Source organism: Microplitis mediator, chromosome 1, assembly GCF_029852145.1.
Source record: "Microplitis mediator isolate UGA2020A chromosome 1, iyMicMedi2.1, whole genome shotgun sequence".
NCBI lineage: Eukaryota > Metazoa > Arthropoda > Insecta > Hymenoptera > Braconidae > Microplitis > Microplitis mediator.
The window spans coordinates 5,117,808-5,142,667 of NC_079969.1; the positions used below are offsets into that span (position 1 = coordinate 5,117,808).

General features: G+C 29.5%; 4 long non-coding RNA genes across 10 annotated transcripts in view; 1 reads left to right on the top strand and 3 right to left on the bottom strand.

The window, feature by feature from the left end:
- LOC130677854 (uncharacterized) overlaps positions 1-24,860 on the top strand; it is a 72,525-nt gene that overhangs the window by 29,594 nt on the left and 18,071 nt on the right. The gene's annotated exons all lie outside the window — the stretch shown is intronic.
- Positions 1,750-10,062, bottom strand: LOC130677842 (uncharacterized). 5 transcript variants are annotated; one of them, XR_008991722.1, is made up of 8 exons: positions 9,911-10,062; positions 9,622-9,721; positions 7,644-9,427; positions 7,358-7,454; positions 4,960-6,590; positions 4,683-4,828; positions 4,113-4,332; positions 1,750-4,026 (listed from the first exon to the last, which is right to left on the bottom strand). It is a non-coding gene; the product is annotated as an uncharacterized LOC130677842 (long non-coding RNA). The 5 variants fall into 5 exon arrangements; XR_008991719.1 differs by having other exon boundaries at positions 1,752-4,026; positions 4,099-4,332; positions 7,644-9,410; positions 9,911-10,061; XR_008991721.1 differs by having other exon boundaries at positions 1,753-4,026; positions 4,099-4,193; positions 7,644-9,410; positions 9,911-10,061.
- LOC130677823 (uncharacterized) lies at positions 12,398-16,974 on the bottom strand. Of its 2 annotated transcripts, XR_008991713.1 has the most exons (5): positions 16,960-16,974; positions 15,721-16,045; positions 15,432-15,531; positions 12,909-14,011; positions 12,804-12,818 (listed from the first exon to the last, which is right to left on the bottom strand). It is a non-coding gene; the product is annotated as an uncharacterized LOC130677823 (long non-coding RNA). The 2 variants fall into 2 exon arrangements; XR_008991714.1 differs by lacking the exons at positions 12,804-12,818; positions 16,960-16,974 and adding an exon at positions 12,398-12,412 and having other exon boundaries at positions 15,721-15,869.
- LOC130677813 (uncharacterized) lies at positions 20,559-23,982 on the bottom strand. 2 transcript variants are annotated; one of them, XR_008991706.1, is made up of 4 exons: positions 23,968-23,982; positions 22,686-23,010; positions 22,397-22,496; positions 20,559-20,969 (listed from the first exon to the last, which is right to left on the bottom strand). It is a non-coding gene; the product is annotated as an uncharacterized LOC130677813 (long non-coding RNA). The 2 variants fall into 2 exon arrangements; XR_008991707.1 differs by lacking the exon at positions 23,968-23,982 and adding an exon at positions 23,938-23,952.

Here is a 24,860-nt window from a genome sequence, read left to right on the forward strand (position 1 = left end):
TTTTTTTTTTTTTTAATTTATTATGCGAAAAATTTCTTGGGGCAATTTAGCTGCGAATTGCATCGTCTACATTTAGTGGAACATGTAAGATGATGTCAATTATTTGTAAGTGTAACTATATAATATAAGGTAATGTCAATACCAGTGAATAAATGTTCAGAATTTGTTCATAATCTTATAATTAAATAATAAGTAAATGATAGATTCGCCTCAACCGAGACGACGTTATCTATTACCACAAGAGAATGCTCGGACTTCAAAGAATGCTTGATATGAGCGTCTCAACGAGTCTCGAGGGTCTTTATTAAAACGCCATTGATGCCCTAGAAATCCCCTTCCTGCTACTACCCTACCTATTTTTCATTTCTTTATCTAGCGTTAAAAAGAAAAAAAATATAGATTGAGTCGATATCTTTTTCATCCTTATTCCTTAGATTTTAATATGACGGAAACAAGAAATATACATTTCCATCCCTATCAGAATTATGTATGAATCACACATTCGTGCTATAAAACAATTTCATTATCATTCTAATACGTGATATGAATAATAAAAAATATAACAAAAGTGTAAAAGATCATTATATGGTTCATGATTTCCCCTATATAGTGAGGTATACTATTCACAGTATATTTAAATGCAGTTATATAGTTTTAGGATGTACGTGAATAAAAAAAAATTTTGTTGAAACTGAATACTATTACCACCTGTAGAATAAAGAAAAGAGAATAGAAATAGTATAGAGAAATTATATTGTAAGAAAACGGAATCACTTGTTGACTATAGGATACTTATAGTAAAACATACAAGTATAACAACTTGTTGCTGAGAACTTCTCAAACCCTTTTTTTAATTTTATTCTTTATTCAGTTTAAAATTTTCAGTATGTACTTAAAAGATCTCTGAAACTCGTTTTTTAAATGAAGCCGTCGATTTCATTTTTGACACATCGATAAAATAGTATATTTTACACCTCGGGCAGTAAAGTAAGAAATGTCTCAGATCTCATGTAATTGTTGGCCGAGGCGAAGCCGAGGTCAACAAACATGTGATCTGAGGCTTTCTTATTTACTGCCCAAGGTGTAAATACTATTTTTCTCCTCGACGGAGGCGGAAAGCGGAAACTTCGTTTCGCACAGCGGGAGAAAAGTTGACGCTTTTCGCCCGGAGGGGCGAAAGAAAATAATTATTGTAAAAACAATATTTTGTTAAGTAGTAAACCATTGAAAAATATTACATTATTAATTTCATCTCTGAAGTAAAATAGTACATTACACACCGGGGGTGAAAAGTAGAACATTACGACCCGCGTGTGTAAATGTCTACTCGAGCCGAAGATCAGAGTGGCAAACACGCAAATTGGGGTGTTCTACCTTCCTCTGTGGTCTGTGTACACTGTGGAAAATTCCCAACAAATTTTACCATGGGTGCATAGTAACACCGGACTATAAGAAAACTGGTACAAAATTTACAAGTGTCCCATTGTAAACGTATGCGCATAGGCCACAATCGTGTAGTTTGCACATACATTTACTATGGGACACTTGTAAATTTTGTACCACTGGATTGAAAATTTCCAAGCATAATTCTTTATAAGAACACTGAAAGAAGTATTTATTTGAGCCAAATAAATATTACTTAATAGTTAATAAATGGCTTATTTGAATAGAAAGAAATGACACATGAAGTTAATTAAGCAAGGTTATGACAAATAATTTATAGGACTGTTTAATTTTATTTTTTTAAAGAAAATAATACACACAATTAATTTGAATTGAGGATAAACACTATTATACAAAATATGTAAAGAAATGAAATATTTTAATAAATCTCTACTAACGATCACACTCATTCCATTTAAGGTTATGAACATAAAGTGGCATGGTAGTCAAATATCGCAGCGATCTTCACTCAAATATTAGATTTATTAACTATTAATAAATCTATATTTAAGGCAAACAAATACTTATTTCAGCTAAATAATGCTGAAAAACTGTTTCAAATAAATACATTTATTAATATTAATTAAATATACACAGAAAAAAAGGATATCTTGGCGCAAGAAATTTGTTCTTGCCACAAGAATATTTTTTGCAATTTTGAATGAAAACGAAAATTTTCTTGGTTCAAGAACAAAATTTTCTTAAATTTAGTCATCTTGGCATAAGATTTTTTTTTTATTCAACCGATATAATATATGTTTCTTGAAGTAAGAAATATTTTCTTAAAGTGAGAAAAATAAATATTTTGCCTCAATATATAATCAATTGTCCGAAAAGTAAAATATTCTTTGTTTGAGAATAATATATTTTGAGTCGAGATAATTTGTGACTCGAGTCAAGAATTAAAAATACTCGACTCAATGGTAAGAAATATCTTGGTTCACGTATTTTGTTGTGTTGCGGCAAGTAAGCGTAGACGTTTGAACCAACAGCAACTGCGTTCACGGCCCAACGCTTTTTTTCTCTTGGGAAAGCTAACTGTACTATACTAAAGTGGCGGTAATGTAGACTCTACATAGTACAGTGTGCTTACTGGATATAGGTAAAGTAAATGAACGTTCAGGGAATGATCGGATAGCATAACTGGTAAAGCTCTCGCGTGATGCCGAATCGGTCTGGGTTCGATTCCTACCATGAGCAAACCATTTATTTTTTCTTAAGTTGTTCATAAACCATTAATCGAGGATGTTTATTTCTTATCCCCTCTACTGCTGTATCGTGATATTCTAAATATACACATATAATTTCCTGCTTTACAACATTTAATATTTATACTAGGTTGAATTCACTCAAAAATATAGGACGATATATTTTTTCAAGTAGAGTCATTTATTTTCTTGAATCGAGACTACATTTCTTTTAAGTCAAGAAAAAAAATCATCAATGGGAGAATTTTATGTCTTCCGTGAAGTAAATATTTGCATGATTCAAGAAAAGTTATTTTATTGAGTTAAGATTATAATTTATTTAAATCAAAATTAAAATTTTCTCATTACAATAGACCGTTGTCTTGAGTCGATAATGTAGTTTTCTCAAACTGAGAGTAAATGTTCTTCTGCCACGCAAAAAAAGTTCTTGGTTTGAGATGTTGATATATATTGTGACAATTTACTATACTCACCACCTAAGACAGAAAAGTATCTTGTTTTGATAGTTTTTTATACTTGGTTGGAAACAAAATAAATTTGATTTAAAATAATTATTCTTGAATCAAGATTATTTAACTTGAATTAAAATTTATTTATTCTTGACACAATATTTTTATAATATTAGTCGAAGAAAATGTTCTCGGATTAAAAAAACCCAATTACTCAGCCCAAGAATAAAAAAATGAAGGCAAAAATTATCTTGGGCCAAGTCAACCTTTTTTTCTGTGTATATATTTTATCAATGAAGAAAGTACAATATTTCTAAAAGTTATTTTTTCTCTCAGTGTAGTATGTCATTTTTCTTCACGGACACTTTAAGGGTTGTATTGAATGTCAGATTAAAAAATAAGATTAATTCTTTTTAATTATCATACGTTATATTCATACACATTATGCTGAGCTTTAGTAAAGATTAATTAAATTATTCTTCACATCATTGATCTAGATCATTAGATTCATAATAAATTATGTAGTTATTCTGAATATCATGCGTACTATTATTAAATAATAATAATATAGAGAATCCAAACTTTTGTTTACAGATGAAAAGAAACTTTACATCATTTTAGTGACTCGTTATTTTTAATAATTAATTGGTCAAAAATTTTAACAATATCAATACATTTTTTTTTTGCTATGATAGTTTATAAGAAGGAACTCTATTAACTTGTAGAAGATCATTGACTTTAACAAAAAAAGAAAAACAGAGTTTTTTTTCGCAGCATATTAGTGTTTTTTTTTAAGGTATTTCTCCTGAGTCGTTGCTTGAAAGAGAGTGAGAAAAATGGTGCTGTCTTCACCAGATCTGTATACATACCAACTTCTCATTCAATTACCTATGATTAATAATAGAAACATCACGCTTACATTTTACCTGAAAGATATTTTCGAATTCAGTAAAATAAACTAAGAAGCTGTAAAATTATTTTGATGTATTTTTGTTTACTTTCGTGTGCTTACTCAAGAGAATTATTTGTCTGAAATTTATCGGTATATTTCAGAGCTTTACGCCTCAAATATTATCTTAAGTTGAACATAATTCTTTCGTTTTCCAAGAAAAAAGAAATAGAGTATTGATAGATTACAGTTCAGTAAATATTATAACAATAAAATCCCTTATGATTAACAACATTGAGCTCGAAATTCGTAGGATTGTTTCTAATGAAATTTGATGAATGCACTTTAACATAAAAATAGTTAATAAATAAGTGGAAAATGGTTTAAATGTTTAATAACATAAAGTCTGGGAAATCACAGCTATATATTTTTAATTGAGATACGATTACTTAATTAGTAGTGACAAATTAAGCCAATACCTGAATTAGTAAAAATTTCATTAAATTATTATTAAAGAATACAGTATTCGAAATTTAATACGATGAAAATGAGTTTGTATATATTTTGTAAAAATGAATTACTTAGAGAAAAATATGATAGTGATTTTTGAAAAAATCATTAAGATTTGAAGTATTCGAGACTGAAATTTTTGAATTAATTAATTGAAATTATAATTTAAAATTATTTACTTACGTATGAACTAATGATGCGAGTACTTGCAAGTCAGACAGATAACTGAGTATTGAATTTATTGTAAATAGACGTGATAGTTATATTCATAGTGTTGTTATTTATTTTATCAAGTTTGCACAATCGTTACTTTGATCTCTAACTCAGTACTAAAAAAAAAATTACGTTACATATTCCTTGACAATATAACTTGAACTTGTGACTTTTAAAAACGTAATAAGATTAAAAAAAAATTATCTCGGGTCAAGAGAATTTTTTGGAAAATTGCATGTAGGCCTACCCGAGTAAAAATGAAATTATTATTTTTACGAAAAAATTATAAATTTTTATCGACCGCCGCACCACCGCTGCACCACTACCGCACCATACCGCCGCACCACCGCCGTTTGGCGGACTATTCCGCCGCACGCTGAAAATATATTCTGCCAGCACCGCCGCACCGCCGCTGCACAACCGCTGCACGCGAAAATATCTTATGATTAATTAATTAATTTGCCCGGTTTATGGTGAGAGAAATTTAATTGTCCGGTAAAAGTGAATTATATACGGCCATACATTACAATTTTCAATATATACATAGCCATGTATAGAAATTTCAATTAAATTAAAAAAAAAAGACTTACTCAATTTTAGTAGTTTTTTTTTTTCTTTAATGATGTGGAAATCAATTAGATTTGTGATGAAATTAATTTCTAACCGAGTAGAAATTTTTAATTTAGGGAAAAAACGCTATGAATATCAACCAAACGCACACGATTTAGTAGGATTCGAACCCGGGACCTTACGCACGAAAGACCGACGCTTTAACGACTAGGCTACGCTACTGACAGTGACTACTAAGTTTACTTGTGCTATATGAGATTGAAAAGGATATACCACTTTTAAATCACTAATCAAAAATAATTTACAACAAAATATCACAGCTATGGTGCGGCGGTATGGTGCGGTAGTGGTGCAGCGGTGATGCGGCGGTCGATAAAAATTTATAATTTTTTCGTAAAAATAATTATTTCATTTTTACTCGGGTTGTCACGGTGGTGGTGCGGCGGTGGTGCAGCGAATAGATAAATCTTTAGTCGTCACGGCGGTGGTGCGGCGGTGGTGCAGCGAATAGAAAAATTCTTTAGTTGTCACGGCGGTGGTGCGGCATTTATAAAATAATCGGAATTGTCACGGCTGTAGTGCAGCGATGGTGCGGCGCTTAAAAAGCCGTGCAGCGGTGTTGCGGCGGTGGTGCGGCGGAATTCTGTTTTTACTCGGGTACTGACTACAGACACCGATATTGTGTGTAACTCAGGATGAAACACGATTTCTGACAGCGGGTGATGTCAGCCAACTTCACCCTGGTCTGAAATCGTTTTGTTTCATCCCTTGTCACACAAAATACTATTGTTCATATACATTCAGTGTAAAAGGAAAAAAAGCGGTAAAAAGTTGAATATTAAAAAAAAGTTTATAATTATTTTAAGTTGTTAAAATAATAAACTTCGGTTGAAAAAATTTTTTTTTTCTCTAAACTGGTAGTATTTATTTTAGCTTTTTCATAATTCTGATTAAGAAAACTGCTTTGAAATGACTTGAAATGATTTGAACTCGAATTATTTAAAATAATTCAAATAATTTTTAAATCATATCTTTTATGGAAATTTAACATTGAAAATTATCTCAATTTATCTTCTTGAATCGGGGAAGGAGTCCATAGTTTTAAAATTAATAAAAGTAAATTTATTATTCAATATAAAAAATGAGTGTTGTAGGTTTGAACTTTCGGATTTTTCAACAATATTTTATTATATTTAATTCCTTTACTTCTTAGCCCCAATCGCTTGCGGGTGCGCACGTGCCTTGAAAGAAGTGTGAAGTACAAATGTAATCTTTATTACAGCATTTATAGCCTTGATAAGGATGACACTAATGAGAACATAAAAATTAATTATTTTATTAATTTCATTGCTCGTTAATAAAATATTTTTTTTCATTTATTTTACTCTGATAAAACCTCAACAAAAAAAGTCAGAGCTACGAAAATTTGATAAATTACGAAGCTTAACACTACAAATTCATTTTGAACTTTTTTATGGGTTTTCAATAAATCGCAGTAATTTTTAAAATTTTTAATTTACGTGCTCGCGTCATAAGAGTTTTTTGTAGAGGTTGAAATTGCCTACAAATAACGTCCTATGACGCGAATTCGTAAATTCAAAATTTTCAAAGTTATGGGTCTTGAAACCGAAGAAAAAAAACAATAAAACTAAATTTTACGTCATTTTCTTGAGTCTATTATGAAACCCTAAAAATTTTTGGATGTCTCCGCTTTTGAATATGTTGAAAAATTCAATTTTTTTTTTAACTGTCAAATTGAATTTCAACAATTAAATTTAAATTATCGATCGTAGCTTCAAGTATGATACCTTTTTTTTTACTACACTGTGAAAAATTCCCAATAAATTTTACTATGGGTGCATAGTAACATCGGACTAGAAGAAAACTGGTACAAAATTGACAAGTGTCCCATAGTGAACGTATGCTCAGACTACACGATTGTGGCCTATGCGCATACAATTACAATGGGAAAATTGTAAATTTTGCATCAGTTTTCTTCTAGCCCGGTGTTACTATGCACCCATAGTAAAATTTGTTGGGAATTTTCCACCGTGTACATAATAATTATTACTTACCCATTTCCCAATGCATGCTTCAACTGCACTAGTATAGAAGCCAATAAATAAAATAATTGATAACAACATAGTAAATTTGGTCATTGTAATTTTTTTTCTGAAAAAATATGAAGAAATACTTAAATTAAATATCACATTTAAACTGCCAAGATTATTTAAAAATATAATGATATTTTTACTCTTAATCAAAATAATTTATAATGTAGAGGCATCGAAATATTTGGGAGGGAAATTTTTGAACTAATAAAATTACAATTTATCAAAATTATAATTTAAAATTATTTACCTATGTATAAACTAATGATGCGAGTACTTGCAAGTCAGACCGATAACTGAGTATTAAATTTATTGTGAATAATTGCGATATTTATAGTCATAGTGTTGTTACTTATTTTATCAAGTTTGCAAATTTGTTACCCTGATCTCTAACTCTTTGCTTAACAAACAAAAATTACGTTACATATTCCTTTACAGTGACCCTTGAACTAGTGACTTTTATAAATCTACTGTGACGTAATTACCGGAAATTTTCAAGTGTAATTTTATGTAGTGATCAGAGATTGCTTTCCTATATATCGAATTCGTTTATACCGAAAAACTATCCAAAACATACCGGGTACTTGACTGTCCCACTTAAGAAACAAAACCGATAGATTCCCATAGCTGTATATGTATGAAGCCCATAACTATAGCTTTACGCTAGCCTTAACTATTTATTAATCATGATATGAACTAAATAAATATATTATGCTAAACAAAAGGTTATCGTGATTCGAAGAGAATTATCTTCAGTCAAGAGAATTTTTAAGAAAACGAAGTATGTTTATTGAAGTTAATTTTATTTCAAATATTTCCATTTGAAAATTTTTTTTTTTTGAGTTTGCGCAATTGTTATTTTAATCTCTACTTCAGCACTTAAAAAACAGAAATTACGGTACAATGCCCTCGACGATAAATCTTGAACTTGTGACTTTTATAATTTTAATAAGATTAAAAAAAAATAAGGTCGATTTGAGAAAAAATATTTTGATTTAAGATGAAAATTTCACGATAATTATTTACTTGGTGGAAGATATTTTTGATTTTCCGAATCGTTAAAAAAAAAAATTCTTGAATCGTTACTACAAATATATGATATATTTCAGTGAAATTATAAAATTATTCAATCTACTGTCATTTTTATAGATGTATCAAATGTATTTGTTATCAAGAAATATTTTGAACAAGTCCACAAATAAATTGATTTGTGCGAGACAAATATTTATTTCTTTCGGTGTAAGAACAGATTAACATGGCTTAGAAAAAATAAGATTTTTGTGAGTAATATACATGGAATAAAATATTTTTTACTTTTCGTCAACGTTTAATAACAAACTTGATTGAAGGTTATATGTTTTGATATTGAACAATTAAATGCTAATCGCTAAATGAATAACTCACAAAGTCCCATAAATAATAATCATTGCTAACGAAATAATTTTTTTCAGTAATTTATTGGAAGTTGATAATTATTAATTGAAAAAATAAAAAAAAAAAAACACAATATATTTTTTATACTAAATTAAGCACTATATTTATTATATTTTCAGTATAATCGAATTCAACTGTTGTGAAATGATTTTTGGATCGGGTTCAAAATTCTTGAAATTAGGATATTATATGACTACTTTGAGTCAATCACAATTCTCTGAATTGCAGGCAGACTTCTTCAGTACATTGATTCATTTCTCGAATTCTGTATTAAATATCTCCCCTCGATTTGCTCCAAAATCGTCTAAACTCAAAATCCACAAATTTTCGTGATGTCATGCTGTCAACCATTACCAATAATTTTTATTTCGAACAGGGCATAAAAAGTGGTGATTTCTCATGTGTTTTAGGGTGCGTACTATTGCGTGAAACCACGATATCGCTTAGCGAGGCCCCTCGATTTGCCCCAAGTTCGTCGAAACTCAAAATTTGGTAAATTTTCGTAATGTCATGCTTGCCTACAAATAACGTCCTAAGACGCGAATTCGTAAATTCAAAATTTGAAAACTTGCAGGTCTTCAAACTGAAAAATCAAGAAAACTTCATTTCACGTTATTTTCTAGACTGTTAGATAAAATCCTGCCACTTTTTCGATGATTCCATTTGTAAATATGTTAAAAAAATTCAATTTTCGTTCAACAATCAAATTTAAATTCAACAATTAAATTGAAATTATCTGTCGTGGCTTAAAGTTTGTTACTTTTTTTTTTTACTACATAATAATTATTACTTACCCAATGCCCTTCGCAATTTGCTTCAACTGCACTAGCATAGAAGCCAATAAATAAAATAATTGATAACAACAAAGTAAATTTGGTCATTTTAGTTTTTTTTCTGAAAAAACATTAAGAAATACTTAAATTAAATATCACATTTAAACTGCTAAGAGTATTTAAAAATATAAAGATATTTTTACTATTAATTAAAATAATTTATAATGTAGAAGCATAGAAATATTTGGGACGGAAATTTTTGAACTAATAAAATTACAATTTATCAAAATTATAATTTAAAATTATTTACCTAGGTATGAACTAACGATGTGAGTACTTGCAAATCAGACAGATAACTGAGTAGTGAATCTATTGTAAATAACCATGGTATTTATAGCCATAGTATGGTTACTAATTTTATCAAGTTTGCGCAATTGTTATGTTGATCTCCAACTCAATACTTAAAAAACATAAATGACGTTATATAGTCCTTGACAGTGACCCTTGAACTAGTGACTTTTATAAATCTAGTGTGATGCAACTACCGAAACTTTTCCAGTGTAATTTTTTAGTGATCGGGGATTGCTCTCTTGTATAGCAAATTCGTGCATACCGAAAAAATATTCAAAAAATACCTGGTACTTAATTGTCCCGCTTAACGAAAAAAAAAAAAACGATAAATTCTTATAGCTGTATGTATAAAGCCCATAACTATAGCTTTATGCTAGCATTAACTATTTATTAATCATGGTATGAACTAAATAAAAATGTCATGATAAACAAAAGGTTATTGAATATAATTGTATTTCAAGTTTTTCCATTGGAAAAATTTTTTTTTTTTGAGTTTGCGCAATTATTATTTTGATCTCTACTTCAGCACTTAAGGTCATTCTTGGCCTTACTTCAGCACAATAAGGCCGCATATATGCGGCATATATTCAGATTTGCCCGAATATATACGGATATATACTTTTTCCGTGTGGGTTTGTATCTGCTTATTTTATATAATTTTAATTTAATTATAATGTTTTCCAGCTTTAGGACTTTTTTTAGTGCGGCTGCCGGCCACTAGGCGGCGCCTCATTTTTTGGACAAAAGTGGGGGGCACCCTTGAAGAATGGCCTTAAAAAACAGAAATTACGGTACAATGCCCTCGACAATAAATTTTGAACTTGTGACTTTCATAATTTTCATAAGATTAAAAAAAAATAATGTCGATTTGAGAAAAAATATTTTGATTTAAGACAAAACTACACGATAATTATTTACTTAGTGCAAGATATTTTTGATTTTCCGAATCGTTAAAATAAAGTTTCTTAAATTGTCACTACAAATATATGATATATTTCAGTGAAATTATAAAATTATTCAATCTACTGTCATCTTTATAGATGTATCAAATATATTTGTCATCAAGAAATATTTTGAACAAATCCACAAATATGGCATAGAAAAAATAAGATTTTTGTGAGTAATATACATGAAATAAAATATTCTTTACGTACCGTCAACGTTTAATAACAAACTTGATTGAAGGTTGTATGTTATGTAGGGGAAGGGGGGGGGGGCAAAAGGGGGTAGGGTAGGCAAAACGGGGTACCCCCAAAATTTGATAAAAAAAAATTTTATATCTTAAATGGTTTCTAAACATTCCAAAATCACTTCTGTAAATATAATTAAGCGTTACTTTTAATTTTTTTCGGTAAACTTTTTCAAAAATCAGTTGTCAGTTGAAAAATATTAATGACGTTTGTTTTATGATAAAATCTATTAAAAATTTTTTTTCTTCTTTTGTATCCAATAAACATGTTAAATATAATTTTTCTTCATGTAAATTACTTACCAAAAAATTCAACTTAATCAAATTCGTTTAAAATCCAAAAAAATTTTTTTTTACCTTTTTTAGGGGGTACCCCACTTTGCCCGCAGAAATGAAAAATTTTATTTTTCAACGGTAACTGAAAATTACTTCTATTTACTTTGAATATCATTAGAAAAAAAAAGATTTAGCGTATTTGAGTCCTCGAAAACTTGGTATTTCCTTAAGTACCCCCTTTTGCCCCTCCCACCCCTATAGTTTTCTGAATTTACCGCGTATTTATACTCCTCGGCTTCAGTTTTAATTTAATTAATTATTTAATTGCATGCCTTGAGCGCGAAGCGCTGAGGCTATGCTCTATACTCGCCTGAAAATGAAAAACTCGATTTCGTCATATTAAATTGTTTCTAAATTTATAAATACACTTAAATGATACAAAGAAAAATGATTAAACAACAGATTTTTTACATTTCTAAGTCGACTAATTACGATTTTTCTATAAAATATCTGTTTTTAGTGACTTATCGCGTTAGATTCCCCAGGAGTCATGGGCTAGTAAACACTATAACTTCCGAAAAATACAATTTTCCAACTTAATTTTTTTTTTAATATCTTCGTATAATTAATGCGAAGACCCCTTTTGAAAAGGGCAGCTAAATATCTTATGGCATAATAATAATTAATATTTTTAGATAGGCACAACACGACAATTTCTACCCTTTGAGCAGCCATATTACTTATTTTTTTTTTTAAATATACATTTATTTCAAGAGTGAACATAGTCAAGATTATTTGAATTTTTTTTACTTATCGTTTTCTATGTATCGATTATTTTTCGATAGTATCGGGTTCCAAATCCTTGAAATTAGGATATTATATGACTACTTTAAGTCAATCAAAATTCTCTGAATTGCCGGCAGACTTCTTTAGTACATTGATTCATTTCTCGAATTCTGTATTGAATATCCTCCCCTCGATTTGCTCCAAAATCGTCTAAACTCAAAAATCAACAAATTTTCGTGATGTCATGCTGTCAACCATTACCAATAATTTTTTTTCCGAACGGGGCATAAAAAGTGGTAATTTATCATGTGTTTTAGGGTGCGTACTATTGCGTGAAACCACGATATCGCTTAGCGAGGCCCCTCGATTTGCCCCAAGTTCGTCTAAACTCAAAATTTGGTAAATTTTCGTAATGTCATGCTGTCAACAATCACCAATAATTTTTTTTTTGAACGGGGCATGGAAAAAGGTGGTTTCTTATGTGTTTCAGGGTGCGTACTGGAGGTGGGGGGGGGGCAAAAGGGGGTAGGGTAGACTCTAAAGGGGGGAGTACCCACAATATTTCATAAAAAAATTGCAGTGTTGACTGAAGGACGGTGGCGATAGAAAACCCTACCTAAGAGTTACAAAAATTTTTGAATTCTTTTAATAGTGAAAGTTGGCAAATTTCTGTTTTTTAATACCTCAACGGTGTACAACAGCTCACCTCACACTTTGTTGCAAGTAGTTTGGACGGTATCCGCCTCGCTTGGCTAGTATAGTATCTGGCTGAAGCCCGGAAACTCGGTTTTACGCCAGCGCGTACTAGTAAGAGATGTAGTCTAAGGCAAAAGTGCGTTAACATAGCCTTACTGACGAGTCCGTTAACGTACTCAGGACGAAACTACAAAAATCATGCAAGTAGGCGTATACCTTGAGTTATGGTGGTTGACTTATGAGTCAAGACACTGAACGACAAGTTATATATGTAAAATAGTTCAGTGTAGCACGGAACAAGTCTATAGTATAATGATAACCAGTGGAAAACAAGCACTACCCAAAAAACGGGTAATTACCCGGAGATTGGCAGCACTGGATTTTTAAAACTCAGGAACTCCGAGTGGTGGAGTGAATTCGGATTGGAATTAAATCCGGATTCACTCCCAATTTTTTACAGTGTACTGACTGCTGACACCGATATTGTGTGTAATTCAGGATGGAACACGATTTCAGACTGCGGGCGATGTCAGCCAACTTTACCCTGGTCTGAAATGGTTTTGTTTCATCTCTTGCTACACGATATACTATTTTTTCATATACATTCAGTGGAAAAGGAAAAAATATGGTAAAGAAATGAATATTAAACAAAAGTATATAATTATTTGGAGTTGTTAAAATAATAAACTTCGGTTAAAAAAATGTTTTTTTCACTAAACGGGTACCATTTATTTTAGCTTTTTTATAATTCTGATTAACGAAGCTGATTTGAAATGACTTAAAATGATTTGAACTCGAATTAGATTAAATATCTCAAATAATTTTTAAATCATTTCTCTTATGGAGATTTAACATTGAAAATAATTTCAATTTATTTTCTTCAATCGGGGAAGGAGTACATAGTTTGACAATTTATAATAGTAAATTGATAATTAAATATAAAAAATGAGTGTTGCAGGTTTGAACTTTCGGATTTTTCAACAATATTTTATTTTATTTTCCGTACGGAATGAAAGGAAGGGGATAATCGTGTTTCTTGCAAGTGCCTTGACTAAAGTCTGAACTACAATAGTAATCGGTACAACCGCAATTATAGCCAGCGGAAGGATGACACTATTGAGAAAACAAAAATTAATTATTTTAATAATTTCATTGCTCATTGATAAAATATCTTTTTGTTTTTATTTTACCCTGATTAAACCATCAATATTTGAAAAATTCCCAAACTTTACACTACAAATTAATTTTGAGCTTTTTTATGGGTTTTTAATAAGCCGCTGTAATTTTCAAAATTTTAAATTTACGTGCTCGCGTCATGAGACTTTTTTGTAGAGGTTGAAATTGCCAACAAAAAAGATTCTATGGCGCACTGATAGAAGGATTTCTTAGTATTAAACAAGATTTGTTAATATTTAACAAATGATTTCTTAACGAAGCCTTATTTAAGAAATATTTATTAATATTTAACAAATCATTTCTTAAACATCATTTTTTTGTATTTAATAAATATTTCTTAGCATCTAATAAACGATTTGTTAATATTTAATAAACGATTTCTTTCCATTTAAAAAATGATTTATTAATATTTAATAAATCACTTTTTAACATTTAATGAATCACTTTTTAATGATTAATAAATGAATATTTTATATTTAATATATTTTTTATTATTTGAACAAATTTTTTTTTATATTTCAGAAATTATCTATTAACTTATTTATTAAAATTTAATTCATAAAATCACACAGTTCAAGAATATATATATGTTTTTGCATGCAGCTACACACATTCATTAATATTTATATTTATAAACAAAAATAACTAAAACGCAATCATCGTATAAAATTTTCTATTCTTTCAATTTCAAAATACAATTTCATAGTAATTAACACTATAACTAGAATAAACGAATTAATATTTTTTATATCAAACTACGCTGAGAAATAACATAAAATCCGTATGATAGTACGTGTGTTTTTAATGGTTAAGTTAATACGTGTACACCACTACAGGCTCTTGTGTAGCCCTCTACCGACAAATTCTCCTTAGAAATATTTATTAAATATTAACAAATCTTGTTTGGTGCTAACAAATATTTCTTTTATGTTAATAAGGCTTTGTTAGCATAAAAAATATTTCTTAATAATAAAGAAGTTACTTATTTCATTATAATAAATATTGTTAATAATTACATATTATTTGTTAAATCCAAAAAAGTCAATTGAGAAAAATTTAATAAATCAATTTATTACTCCTAAACAAATCCTTCTATCAGTGCGCGAATCCGTAAATTCAAAATTTGAAAACTTACAGGTCTTCAAACTGAAAAATCAAGAAAACTTAATTTCACGTTATTTTCTAGACTGTTAGATAAAACCCTGCTACTTTTTCGATGATTCCATTTGTAAATATGTTAAAAAAATTCAATTTTTTTTCAACAATCAAATTTAAATTCAACAATTAAATTGAAATTATCTGTCGTGGCTTAAAGTTTGTTACTTTTTTTTTTTACTACATAATAATTATTACTTACCCAATGCCCATCGCAATTTGCTTCAACTGCACTAGCACAGAAGCCAATAAATAAAATAATTGATAACAACAAAGTAAATTTGGTCATTTTAGTTTTTTTTCTGAAAAAACATTAAGAAATACTTAAATTAAATATCACATTTAAACTGCTAAGATTATTTAAAAATATAATGATATTTTTACTCTTAATTAAAATAATTTATAATGTAGAAGCATAGAAATATTTGGGACGGAAATTTTTGAACTAATAAAATTACAATTTATCAAAATTATAATTTAAAATTATTTACCTAGGTATGAACTAAAGATGCGAGTACTTGCAAGTCAGACAGATAACTGAGTAGTGAATCTATTGTAAATAACCATGGTATTTATAGCCATAGTATGGTTACTAATTTTATCAAGTTTGCGCAATTGTTATGTTGATCTCCAACTCAATACTTAAAAAACATAAATGACGTTATATAGTCCTTGACAGTGACCCTTGAACTAGTGACTTTTATAAATCTAGTGTGATGCAACTACCGAAACTTTTCCAGTGTAATTTTTTAGTGATCGGGGATTGCTCTGTTGTATAGCAAATTCTTGCATACCGAAAGAATATCCAAAACATACCTACACGGAAAGAAAATTATAGGAAGTTTTGCTATGCATTATGGGAATGGTTCCCATAATGGTATGGGAATAGTACCTATACTACTATGGGGATGGTTCCCATATATTATAGGAACCATTCCCATAATAGTATGAGAATAGTTCCCATACCATTATAGGAATGGTTCCCATAATGATATGGGAATGGTTCCCATACCATTATGGGAATGGTTCCCATAATATTATGGGAACCATTCCTATAGTGTTATGGGAATCATTCGCATACTATTATGGGAATAGTTCCCATACTATTATGGAAATGTTTCCCATACTATTATGGGAATGGTTCCCATATTGGTATAGGAACTATTCCTATAATATTATGGGAACTATTCTCATAATGTTATGGGAACCATCCCTATAATATCATAAAATTTTTTTTTTGCACAATAGTGTAGAAATTTCCCAAAATTTGAATTTTCTTGAATGTTTTGTGCTGACAAAAAATTCTTGTTAAAAATTTTAATGTTTTTTTGCCAAATACGATTTTTTTTTCTCAATGTTTGAATTTTTGTTCTTATGTTTAATAATATTTCTGTGTATTGTAGAAGTGATTACCACACTTCTTTAAATTAATTTTTTCATGATAATATGGGAACCATTCCCATAATATTATAAGAATGATTCCTATAATAGTATGGGAACTATTCCCATAATATTATGGGAATGATTCCCATAATGGTATAGGAACCATTCCAATTGCATTGTGGGAATCATTCCCATAATATTATAGAAAGTATTCCTATAAATTATAGGAACCATTCCTATAATTATAGGAATCATTCCTATAGTGCTATGGGTATCATTCCCATAATTATAGGAACTATTCCTATAATTATGGGAACCGCTGTCATAATTTTCTTTCCGTGTAGTACTTTATCGTCCCACTTAAGAATCAAAACCGATAGATTCCCATAGCTGTATGCATAAAGCTCATAACTATAGCTTTATGCTAGCCTTAACTATTTATTAATCATGATATGAACTAAATAAAAATATCATGCTAAACAAAAGGTTATCGTGATTCAAAGAGAATTATCTTCACTCAAGAGAATTTTTAAGAAAACGAAGAACTCTTATTGAATATAATTTTATTTCAAATTTTTCCATTGGAATAATTTTTTTTTTTTTGAGTTTGCGCAATTGTTATTTTGATCTCTACTTCAGCACAATAAGGCCGCATATATGCGGCATATATTCAGATTTGCCCGAATATATACGGATATATACTTTTTCCGTGTGGGTTTGTATGTGCTTATTTTATATAATTTTAATTTAATTATGATGTTTTCCAGCTCTAGAACTTTTTTTAGTGCGGCTGCCGGCCACCAGGCGGTGCCTCATTTTTTGGACAAAAGTGGGGGGCACCCTTGAAGAATTTCCTCAAAAAACAGAAATTACGGTACAATGCCCTCGACAATAAATCTTGAACTTGTGACTTTTATAATTTTCATAAGATTAAAAAAAAATAATGTCGATTTGAGAAAAAACATTTTGATTTAAGACAAAACTACACGATAATTATTTACTTAGTGGAAGATATTTTTGATTTTCCGAATCGTTAAAAAAAAGTTTCTTGAATTGTCACTACAAATATATGATATATTTCAGTGAAATTATAAAATTATTCAATCTACTGTCATCTTTATAGATGTATCAAATATATTTGTCATCAAGAAATATTTTGAACAAATCCACAAATATGGCATAGAAAAATAGTAGTTTATCTATCGAGTGCGAGCGTCTTAGACTCGATTGTACTAGATAAATACATTAGTTTTTGTGACAGATATTTGAAATTTACTACATTTAGTGCCTATAAATGGCAGGTTATAAATCCGCGTTTATTTATTTGGTAAGATTGTTTTGAGTATTTGTTGAAAATTAGAGAGAAGTCGGTAAGTGGACGAATTAAAATGATAATAAATTTTGTCACAAGATGGCTCGTTAATTTACTTCGATATTTTTTGGTCGTTTGCTATCGCACATGTAACCAAAAAATATTTTTTGATCCGATGATGACGTCACTATTAGAACGATCAGGTATCTTTTTTACCAGCTGTATCTTATCTAATATTTTTAGCTGCCGGCTATAGGCGCTAAATGTCGTAGATTTCAAGTGTCTGTCACAAAACTATAATTAAGCGTTACTTTCAATTTTTTTTGGTAAACTTTTTCAAAAATCAGTTGTCAGTTGAAAAATATTAATGACGTTTGTTTTATGATAAAAACTATTAAAAATTTTTTTTCTTCTTTTGTATCCAATAAACATGTTAAATATAATTTTTCTTCATGTAAATTACTTACAAAAAAATTCAACTTAATCAAATTCGTTTAAAATCCAAAAAAATTTTTCTTTTACCTTTTTTAGGGGGTACCCCACTTTGCCCGCAGAAATGAAAAATTTTATTTTTCAACGGTAACTGAAAATTTCTTCTATTTACTTTGAATATCATTAAAAAAAAAAAAGATTTAGCGTATTTGAGTCCCCGAAAACTTGGTATTTCCTTAAGTACCCCCTTTTGCCCCTCCCACCCTTATAGTTTTCTGAATTTACCGCGTATTTATACTCCTCGGCTTCAGTTTTAATTTAATTAATTATTCAATTGCATGCCTTGAGCGCGAAGCGCTGAGGCTATGCTCTATACTCGCCTGAAAATGAAAAACTCGATTTCGTCATATTAAATTGTTTCTAAATTTATAAATACACTTAAATGATACAAAGAAAAATGATTAAACAACAGATTTTTTACATTTTTAAGTCGACTAATTACGATTTTTCTATAAAATATCTGTTTTTAGTGACTTATCGCGTTAAATTCCCCAGGAGTCATGGGCTAGTAAACACTATAACTTCCGAAAAATACAATTTTCCAACTTAATTTTTTTTTTAATATCTTCGTATAATTAATGCGAAGACCCCTTTTGAAAAGGGCAGCTAAATATCTTATGGCTTAATAATAATTAATATTTTTAGATAGGCATAACACGACAATTTCTACCCTTTGAGCAGCCATATTACTTATTTTTTTTTTTAAATATACATTTATTTCAAGAGTGAACATAGTCAAGATTATTTGAATTTTTTTTACTTATCGTTTTCTATGTATCGATTATTTTTCGATAGTATCGGGTTCCAAATCCTCGAAATTAGGATATTATATGACTATTTTAAGTCAATCAAAATTCTCTGAATTGCCGGCAGACTTCTTTAGTACATTGATTCATTTCTCGAATTCTGTATTGAATATCCTCCCCTCGATTTGCTCCAAAATCGTCTAAACTCAAAAATCAACAAATTGTCGTGATGTCATGCTGTCAACCATTACCAATAATTTTTTTTCCGAACGGGGCATAAAAAGTGGTGATTTCTCATGTGTTTTAGGGTGCGTACTATTGCGTGAAACCACGATATCGCTTAGCGAGGCCCCTCGATTTGCCCCAAGTTCGTCTAAACTCAAAATTTGGAAAATTTTCGTAATGTCATGCTGTCAACAATCAACAATCACCAATAATTTTTTTTTTGAACGGGGCATGGAAAAAGGTGGTTTCTTATGTGTTTCAGGGTGCGTACTGGAGGTGGGGGGGGGGCAAAAGGGGGTAGGGTAGACTCTAAAGGGGGGAGTACCCACAATATTTCATAAAAAAATTGCAGTGTTGACTGAAGGACGGTGGCGATAGAAAACCCTACCTAAGAGTTACAAAAATTTTTGAAATTCTTTTAATAGTGAAAGTTGGCAAATTTCTGTTTTTTAATACTTCAACGGTGTACAACAGCTCACCTCACACTTTGTTGCAAGTAGTTTGGACGGTATCCGCCTCCCTTGGCTAGTATAGTATCTGGCTGAAGCCCGGAAACTCGGTTTTACGCCAGCGCGTACTAGTAAGAGATGTAGTCTAAGGCAAGAGTGCGTTAACATAGCCTTACTGACGAGTCCGTTAACGTACTCAGGACGAAACTACAAAAATCATGCAAGTAGGCGTATACCTTGAGTTATGGTGGTTGACTTATGAGTCAAGACACTGAACGACAAGTTATATATGTAAAATAGTTCAGTGTAGCACGGAACAAGTCTATAGTATAATGATAACCAGTGGAAAACAAGCACTACCCAAAAAACGGGTAATTACCCGGAGATTGGCAGCACTGGATTTTTAAAACTCAGCAACTCCGAGTGGTGGAGTGAATTCGGATTGGATTTAAATCCGGATTCACTCCCAATTTTTTACAGTGTACTGACTGCTGACACCGATATTGTGTGTAACTCAGAATGGAACACGATTTCAGACAGCGGGCGATGTCAGCCAACTTTACCCTGGTCTGAAATGGTTTTGTTTCATCTCTTGCTACACGATATACTATTTTTTTATATACATTCAGTGGAAAAGGAAAAAATACGGTAAAGAAATGAATATTAAACAAAAGTATATAATTATTTGGAGTTGTTAAAATAATAAACTTCGATTACAAAAATGTTTTTTCCACTAAACTGGTACCATTTATTTTAGCTTTTTTATAATTCTGATTAGCGAAGCTGATTTGAAATGACTTAAAATGATTTGAATTCGAATTAGATAAAATATCTCAAATGATTTTTAAATCATTTCTCTTATGGAGATTTAACATTGAAAATAATTTCAATTTATTTTCTTCAATCGGGGAAGGAGTACATAGTTTGACAATTAATAATAGTAAATTGATAATTTAATATAAAAAACGAGTGTTGCAGGTTTGAACTTTCGGATTTTTCAACAATATTTTATTTTATTTTCCGTACAAATTAATAGGAAGGGGATAATCGTGTTTCTTGCAAGTGCCTTGACTAAAGTCTGAACTACAATAGTAACCGGTACAACCGCAATTATAGCCAGCTGAAGGATGACACTATTAAGAAAACAAAAATTAATTATTTCAATAATTTCATTGCTCATTGATAAAATATCTTTTTGTTTTTATTTTACCCTGATTAAACCACCAATATTTGAAAAATTACCAAGCTTTACACTACAAATTAATTTTGAGCTTTTTTATGGGTTTTTAATAAGCCGCTGTAATTTTCAAAATTTTAAATTTACGTGCTCGCGTCATGAGACTTTTTTGTAGAGGTTGAAATTGCCAACAAAAAAGATTCTATGACGCACTGATAGAAGGATTTCTTAGTATTAAACAAGATTTGTTAATATTTAACAAATGATTTCATAACGGAGCCTTATTTAAGAAATATTGATTAATATTTAACAAATCATTTCTTAAACAATATTTTTTTGTATTTAATAAATATTTCTTAGCATCTAATAAACGATTTGTTAATATTTAATAAACGATTTCTTTCCATTTAAAAAATGATTTATTAATATTTAATAAATCACTTTTTATCATTTAATGAATCACTTTTTAATGATTAATAAATGAATATTTTATATTTAATATATTTTTTATTATTTGAACAAATTTTTTTTTATATTTAAGAAATTATCTATTAACTTATTTATTAAAATGTAATTCATAAAATCACACAGTTCAAGAATATATATATGTATATATGTTTTTGCATGCAGCTACACACATTCATTAATATTTATATTTATAAACAAAAATAACTAAAACGCAATCATCGTATAAAATTTTCTATTCTTTCAATTTCAAAATACAATTTCATAGTAATTAACACTATAACTAGAATAAACGAATTAATATTTTTTATATTAAACTACGCTGAGAAATAACATAAAATCCGTTTGATAGTACATGTGTTTTTAATGGGTAAGTTAATACGTGTACACCACTACAGGCTCGTGTGTAGCCCTCTACCGACAAATTCTCCTCAGAAATATTTATTAAATATTAACAAATCTTGTTTGGTGCTAACAAATATTTCTTTTATGTTAATAAGGCTTTGTTAGCATAAAAAATATTTCTTAATAATAAAGAAGTTACTTATTTCATTATAATAAATATTGTTAATAATTACATATTATTTGTTAAATCCAAAAAAGTCAATTGAGAAAAATTTAATAAATCAATTTATTACTCCTAAACAAATCCTTCTATCAGTGCGCGAATCCGTAAATTCAAAATTTGAAAACTTACAGGTCTTCAAACTGAAAAATCAAGAAAACTTAATTTCACGTATTTTCTAGACTGTTAGATAAAACCCTGCTACTTTTTCGATGATTCCATTTGTAAATATGTTAAAAAAATTCAATTTTTGTTCAACAATCAAATTTAAATTCAACAATTAAATTGAAATTATCTGTCGTGGCTTAAAGTTTGTTACTTTTTTTTTTTACTACATAATAATTATTACTTACCCAATGGCCATCGCAATTTGCTTCAACTGCATTAGCATAGAAGCCAATAAATAAAATAATTGATAACAACAAAGTAAATTTGGTCATTTTAGTTTTTTTTCTGAAAAAATATTAAGAAATACTTAAATTAAATGTCACATTTAAACTGCGAAGATTATTTAAAAATATAAAGATATTTTTACTCTTAATTAAAATAATTTATAATGTAGAAGCATAGAAATGTTTGGGACGGAAATTTTCGAACTAATAAAATTACAATTTATCAAAATTATAATTTAAAATTATTTACCTAGGTATGCACTAACGATGTGAGTACTTGCAAATCAGACAGATAACTGAGTAGTAAATTTATTGCAAATAACCGTGGTATTTATAGCCATAGTATGGTTACTAATTTTATCAAGTTTGCGCAATTGTTATGTTGATCTCCAACTCAATACTTAAAAAACATAAATGACGTTATATAGTCCTTGACAGTGACCCTTGAACTAGTGACTTTTATAAATCTAGTGTGATGCAACTACCGAAACTTTTCCAGTGTAATTTTTTAGTGATCAGGGATCGCTCTGTTGTATAGCAAATTCGTGCATACCGAAAGAATATCCAAAACATACCTACACGGAAATAAAATTATAGGAAGTTTTGCTATGCATTATGGGAATGGTTCCCATAATGGTATGGAAATAGTACCTATACTACTATAGGGATGGTTCCCATATAGTATAGGAACCATTCCCATAATAGTATGAAAATAGTTCCCATACCATTATAGGAATGGTTCCCATAATGATATGGGAATGGTTCACATACCATTATGGGAATGGTTCCCATAATATTATGGGAACCATTCCTATAGTGTTATGGGAATCATTCGCATACTATTATGGGAATGGTTCCCATATTGGTATAGGAACTATTCCTATAATATTATGGGAACTATTCTCATAATGTTATGGGAACCATCCCTATAATATCATAAAATTTTTTTTTTGCACAATAGTGTAGAAATTTCCCAAAATTTGAATTTTCTTGAATGTTTTGTGCTGACAAAAAATTCTTGTTAAAAATTTTAATGTTTTTTTGCCAAATACGATTTTTTTTTCTCAATGTTTGAATTTTTGTTCTTATGTTTAATAATATTTCTGTGTATTGTAGAAGTGATTACTACACTTCTTTAAATTAATTTTTTCATAATAATATGGGAACCATTCCCATAATATTATAGGAATGATTCCTATAATAGTATGGGAACTATTCCCATAATATTATGGGAATGATTCCCATAATGGTATAGGAACCATTCCAATTGCATTGTGGGAATCATTCCCATAATATTATAGAAAGTATTCCTATAAATTATAGGAACCATTCCTATAATTATAGGAATCATTCCTATAGTGCTATGGGTATCATTCCCATAATTATAGGAACTATTCCTATAATTATGGGAAACATTCCTAGAATTATAGGAGAGGCTCCCATAATCTATGGTCGTAATTCCTATGATGGTATAGGAAAAAATTTCACAAAATTATGGGAACCGCTGTCATAATTTTCTTTCCGTGTAGTACTTTATCGTCCCACTTAAGAATCAAAAACGATAAATTCTTATAGCTGTATGTATAAAGCCCATAACTATAGCTTTATGCTAGCCTTAACTATTTATTAATCATGATATGAACTAAATAAAAATATCATGCTAAACAAAAGGTTATCGTGATTCAAAGAGAATTATCTTCACTCAAGAGAATTTTTAAGAAAACGAAGAACTCTTATTGAATATAATTTTATTTCAAATTTTTCCATTGGAATAATTTTTTTTTTTTTGAGTTTGCGCAATTGTTATTTTGATCTCTACTTCAGCACAATAAGGCCGCATATATGCGGCATATATTCAGATTTGCCCGAATATATACGGATATATACTTTTTCCGTGTGGGTTTGTATGTGCTTATTTTATATAATTTTAATTTAATTATGATGTTTTCCAGCTCTAGAACTTTTTTTAGTGCGGCTGCCGGCCACCAGGCGGCGCCTCATTTTTTGGACAAAAGTGGGGGGCACCCTTGAAGAATTTCCTCAAAAAACAGAAATTACGGTACAATGCCCTCGACAATAAATCTTGAACTTGTGACTTTTATAATTTTCATAAGATTAAAAAAAAATAATGTCGATTTGAGAAAAAACATTTTGATTTAAGACAAAACTACACGATAATTATTTACTTAGTGGAAGATATTTTTGATTTTCCGAATCGTTAAAAAAAAGTTTCTTGAATTGTCACTACAAATATATGATATATTTCAGTGAAATTATAAAATTATTCAATCTACTGTCATCTTTATAGATGTATCAAATATATTTGTCATCAAGAAATATTTTGAACAAATCCACAAATATGGCATAGAAAAATAGTAGTTTATCTATCGAGTGCGAGCGTCTTAGACTCGATTGTACTAGATAA